Source organism: Lolium rigidum, chromosome 2 (genome assembly GCF_022539505.1).
Source record: "Lolium rigidum isolate FL_2022 chromosome 2, APGP_CSIRO_Lrig_0.1, whole genome shotgun sequence".
Lineage (NCBI taxonomy): Eukaryota > Viridiplantae > Streptophyta > Magnoliopsida > Poales > Poaceae > Lolium > Lolium rigidum.
In genome coordinates this window covers 287,921,810-287,927,843 of record NC_061509.1, presented here as the reverse complement: position 1 = coordinate 287,927,843, position 6,034 = coordinate 287,921,810, and the positions used below count along the sequence as shown (strand labels likewise).

General features: G+C 41.4%; 1 long non-coding RNA gene across 1 annotated transcript; it reads right to left on the bottom strand.

Annotated features, from left to right (window-relative positions):
* Positions 1 to 1,114: 1,114 nt before the first annotated feature.
* LOC124689048 lies at positions 1,115 to 5,083 on the bottom strand. The gene is made up of 4 exons (XR_006998697.1): positions 5,036 to 5,083; positions 4,304 to 4,398; positions 3,090 to 3,361; positions 1,115 to 1,209 (listed from the first exon to the last, which is right to left on the bottom strand). It is a non-coding gene; the product is annotated as an uncharacterized LOC124689048 (long non-coding RNA).
* Positions 5,084 to 6,034: the final 951 nt, after the last annotated feature.

Here is a 6,034-nt window from a genome sequence, read left to right as displayed (position 1 = left end):
ACACACTGAATTAGTTGTGTGTTTATGCTGCTAACTAGTAAAAAATCCATCTAGCAGAAATAGTCTACAATGAAGTATTAGGAGACGTGAACTTCACGATTAGGACAAGTTAACTCCACGAATTAGTATCAGTAAACTTCACTCAGCCAACAATGTGTCCGTCCTGGTGATTCTCCTGGAGCGGACTCGCCCGCCGCATGACAGTCGGGCTTGACTACGCCATGGACACCGAGGGACCGCCAAGCCACGTCCACTAGCCGGAAGAAGGGCGGGGCTGGCACCACGTTTATGTCCTTGTCCTCTGCAGCATCGCCTTGTCGAGATGGCGGTGCTTAGGTAGGCCTTGCTGTATATGCATGTAATGCTCGGATGATGCGAGTGGACACTTCTCAAGTACCTGGCACCAAACTGATAGAATTAGGTGAACAAAAAATCGAAATATTGGATTATAATGAAGGAACGTAGTTGATCAGCAGACCATAGATTCATATTATGTATCTGTCGCATAAAAGGTGTCAAGTATTTTATGTGTGTCTTGTTGTGAATACACACTGCATAGGATATCATATTTCGAGATGCTCACCAATTACATCGAGAAATACAATGATAAGATGTTCAAAATTTCACAAGAGTTTTTTTATGGAAATTACACAAACTGCTTCTTTTCAACAAACAACTTACTTCTTCTGTCAAAAAATAACTGCCTTCGATGCTCCCAAATAGAGCCACAACGCCAGTGAACTCCACACAATATAAAGGTGAACTTTGCCAAAATTAACTGAAGTCCCAACATCGGACTAATTAAACCTCTTGTAGAAATAAAGTGAACTTTCAAACTATATTGTAGTTCTCTAAGTTTTTTTACTTTGTACTTTTTAAACCTTAACTGTGCATCGCAGAAAATGAACTGCCCAAAAATAATGAACTTGTGCTGGGAATAAGAAGTGAGGGGAACTGAATTACCTAGCTCCAATTAGCAGGAGATGTGAACTACAAAATTTAGGAGAAATGAACTCCATGGATTAGAAAAAATGAGTTCTTCATCTCCACATCTTTATTCCGGTTGTGCACTTGTGTTCGGTTGCTTCATCCAAATGAAATGAAGAGCCTGAATTGAATTGCACTTGTAATAACAACAGCGGGAGGCAGCCGCAAGAACACCCAGCTTGTTGCCATGCTGCTTGTGGGCACTGTTATGGTAGTTAAGTCCTATTAAAAAAAGAAGCGAGCTTCACATGAAAAAAAGGTGTACTGCGCTAATGAAATAATGTGAACTTCAAAAAATAATCCCACAAATCTTATCGGCTTAAAAATTGCAAAGTGGACTTCGAATATTAATTTAGTGAACTTCATGTGTAGCCGGTCAATGAACACATATCATGAATCTACAACTTTACAAACAGTAATCTTCTCCACACATCAATTAAAACACTGTTGTACTGAGATAAATCAACAAAAGAAGTTACGATACTTAATCTCATACTGAGATAAATCAACAAAATAAGTTACTAATTTACGACATATTAGAGGAACTACTATTCCCACATATCAATGTATGTTAACTTCCCGAGTTGGAGTTGTGAACTCCGTGAAATGAAAGTTGCAAATCATTTTTAAGAGCAGATTTTAATATAGTAACTCATTTTTTAAGGACGAAGTTAACTTGCAGAGTGTTCTTCAATCTTTTAGGGACGAAGTTAACTTCAAATGAACTTTGCCAACACTACAATCGAACTTAGATTAAAAATTTGAATTTTCAGATGGAAGTAAATAAACAAGTGCACTCTCTAAATTGAACGAATGAACTTCATAGAGGTCATTTTTTCTTCTATCTTTTTGAACAAGATGCGAACTTCAGGTTTTGAAAATAGTGAACTTCGTGACAACAAAATTGAACTTTTTCCTCGTGGGTGAATTGAAAAATTTTGCTGGAAAAGAATGAATTGTCTTCACTAGAGCAATTGAACTTCGTCCGAAAAATAAAGTGAACTCTCCCGCCAATAAAACGAACTTCGACAAACAAGGAACTAAATAAACAAGTGCACAAACCAATGGATGGACTAAATAAATAAGTAGCAAGAGATGTGAACTTCATGAATTAGGAGAAGTGAACTACAAGTAGCACTATGTTTTAATAACAAATTAAGCATGTCCGAATGGAACTGTTTCAACCAAACAAACTGAAGTTCTCATGCTGGACTAACTAACTCCACGTCAAATAACAATGAACTTCAAAACATGTGTTACAACTACCATTTTTTAGAAGTTAACTCACAAGCTAACCTTGTGGGTGGTCCTGGCAGCTGGGGTTGCTTGCTTAGATAGATGTTTGAATCATCGAGAGCGAGTAGTAAATAATGGAAATTAGCAATACGTGGAAGTATGGTTCTATTTGCTACAAGAACATATATTGCGGACCCACTTAAAGGGAACACTTTTCTCCAAAAAAAAGAGAGGAAGAAGCGCAAATACACTAGCAGTTTTGAGAACAAACAACAGTTTCATTTTCACTGGACCATGAGTGTAGCGCCAAATAAGAGTGAATGGGCTGCCCAGAATAATATAAGTGGGATGCAACACTTTTTACAAAAATATATCCCAGTACCATTATGCAGCTAATTTAGTTTATGTGCACCAGATCGAACGTGAGATGCAATACCGTCTCTCTGAATCTTGGACATGTCGTTGCATACTAGTATGCCCAGATTTTATCCAGTCTTACTTATGCATCCTAGCATGTAGCATGAACCAGCCAGCTTGGTAATTGTAATCGATCGTCAACGGAACAAGCCCAAAAAGTTGATGTATTAGGAACATATAACTTCATGCATCAGGAGAAGTGAACTCGACACATCATAGCAGGGATAGCACGAACCGACGGGACTGAAACTAATCGACACGACGACACCCGAGGTTAACTTCTGAAACTATTTTGTGTGATGTAATCGTCTAAACTTTGGCCAATATGAATAAAGAATACACAATCTGTATTAAAATCTCAGACACACCAACTGCAGTTTATAAGGATTACCATGACCAACATTCTAAGATCAACTACACAAGATGATATGAGCAGTAGGTGGACTCACCGGTTGTCGTCGTGGCTGAGTACTGAATCGCGTGAGGTGAAGTTGTAGTGGAGTTCCTGACGGAGCACGGTGGACACCAGAGTGAGACGCGTAGTGGACTTCCCAATGGAGCTCGTTGGAGGGATCACAAGAGAGGACAGCATGACTGCTTGATTACTCGCATCTGAACATCCATCTCATGTCCCTGATATGCATATGCCTGCACTGCGTATATGCACATGGTTTGTTGTGCCTGGAGGGATCATGCCATCCTTCTTACCATGGATAAATACCTGAAAAGGAACAGCAAAAGCAAGTTAAAATAACCGGCTTTTGTAAACAAAAGGAACCTCTACTTCCTTTTATAGTCAGACACGACACCAGCACATACTTGTACCATATTATTCCCAACCTTTATTCATTTTTTCCATAAAAATGAGAGAACAAATACAGAAAAAGAGAGACGAGAGAACACTATTTCAGCAAAAAACAGCAGTGAGGACAATATACGCCGCACTTCACGGATGCAAGGAGTTGCATTTTAAATAAAAGCAAACTTCACATTTTTGTGCTTATGTGGACAAGCAAAATTGCATTTTAAGTAAAAGCGAACTTGCATTTTAAATAAAAGCTAACTTCACATTTTTGTGCTTGTGTGGACAAGCGAACTTGCATTTTAAATACAGTGGACTTCACATTTTTGCGCTTATGTGGACAAGCGAACTTGCATTTTAAATAAAAGCGAACTTCACGTTTTTGTGTTTATGTGGACAAGCGAACTTGCATTTTAAATAAAAGCGAACTTCACCTTTTTGTGCATATCTGGACAAGCGAACTTGCATTTTAAATAAAAGCGAACTTCACATTTTTGTGCTTATGTGGACAAGCGAGCGTGCATTTTAAATAAAAACGTACTTGAATTTTAAATAAAAGAGAACTTCACATTTTTGTTCTTATGTGGACAAGCAAGCTTGCATTTTAAATAAAAGCGAACTTGCATTTTCAATAAAAGTGAACTTCACTTTATTATGCTTATGTGTACAAGCGAGCTTGCATTTTAAATAAAAGCGTACTTGCATTTTAAATAAAAGTGGACTTCACATTTTTCTGCTTATGTGGCGAACTTTCATTTTAAATAAAAGCTAACTTGCATTTTTTATAAAAGTGAACTTCACTTTTTTATGCTTATGTGGACGAGGGCCTGCTGGTGTCTATGAAACAGCAGTAGTGACCACCTTTACCGAAGGCATTCTGCACACTTAAAGTTCTTTCATCTCTGAAATTCTTCATACTGACCAATTCACTTCATGTTTTCCTGCATGTGGACTGCCTGCCATCGACACTAGATGCAATGAATAAATCGTCCATTAGAGTCCAACATGAACAGGGAGCTCTTTCGAAAAATCCTAAGTGCTATTTTATAGCATCCTTTCACCAACAAATAAAACTCTTCCTAGTTAAGCATAAATCCATTCATCTCCATTAGGCCTATAGATATAATAAAAATCTTTCTAATTTTCTCCTCAGATAATGAACTTTCTGAGACAAAAACAGAAACAGCAAAACCTTTACACATCTACCCATAAGCAAGAAAATCAAGTGAAAACAATCATCTTTCTCTTAAATGGTAATACCCTGCCAGGTTGCATTGACGAGCTTCGCAATTTGTTCCCCGCAATACTTTGCAAACAAAAACAAGCCAGTTAATTACTAGCATACGAATCTAAAACCGTAGATGTACTTTACATGCTTCATAGGCAATGCAGATAAGTGCACATGTATCACTACGTTATAACATCAAGCAATCAGAACTTCAAGTGCCGTACGTGAGCTACTATATTAACATTATTTGAGCACACAGGTATTGCTCATCTGTTTCCGATTCATCCCATCAGAACCAAGAGCTAGCTAGTAAGATAATTTAGCTGAACAAACAGTTGGTGGAGATTCAGAACAAGAAAACGTACCAAACTATATGCAGTTCAGAAGCACCCTCGTACGGGTTCAGTACCCGCGTCGACTGCATTCTTATGCATCAGCACGCATCATGCCGGGAGCAACAGTGGTCCGGTCGAGGTTCCGGCGGCGGTGTAGCAACGAAAATTCAGAGAAGATCTAGGGCCTTCGGTTGGGCCTGTGAACCGCCGCCGGCCATGGAGCTCAAATTGGCGGCCATGGCGTCCTCCTTACGGGTCAGAAAATGGGAGAAGGAGGGGTGGAGAAGGGGGTGGCTAGCCAGGGAAGAGATCTCGCCAGAAGGGGTGGTACGCGGCGTGGTCGACCGAGGCAGGGGTCGTGTGCTAGGTGGTTGGCCGTGGTAGGGAGCTGGCCGGCAGGGGCGACGCGCAGGGTTGCCAATCGATCCAGATTGGGGCTGGAACCAGCAGCGAGGATGGTGGGGAACCCGAGGCCGGTAGAGGCGTGGGGCTGCGGTGGAGTTGGGCCGCCGACGGGGAAGAAGGTGAGGCGGGAGTTCGGCCGCCGCCCGCCGACGGGGAAGAAGGTGGGGCGGGAGTTGGGCCGCCGACGGGGAAGAAGGTGGGGCGGGAGTTGGGCGGTAGTCTGTGGGTGGGGAAAGAGACTGGGGAGGCGTGCGAGAGTTCAGTTACGCGGGGGTGAGTCTGGTTCCAGGCTTCCAGCGTAGAAAGTTTTTGGACCGAGGGGTTCGAGAATAGTTATTCTAGAACCCTCTTAAGGGGGTTCGAGAATAGTTGGGCTCTATATATATATAGGTAAATTAACTGGTGCTCCATAGTGCTCGTGCTCCATCTGTGCTTCCTATATAGGTAAATTAACTTAGGTATGTATACCCTCAGGTATGTGTACTACAAAGCGAAAATACGCGTATCTACGTATGGTGCCCGGGCACCATGGAGCACCAGTTAATTTACCTATATATATATACTTCCTCCTCCCGCCCGCGCGCCGCGCCTACCACCACCCGCCCGCGGGCTGCGCCCACCACC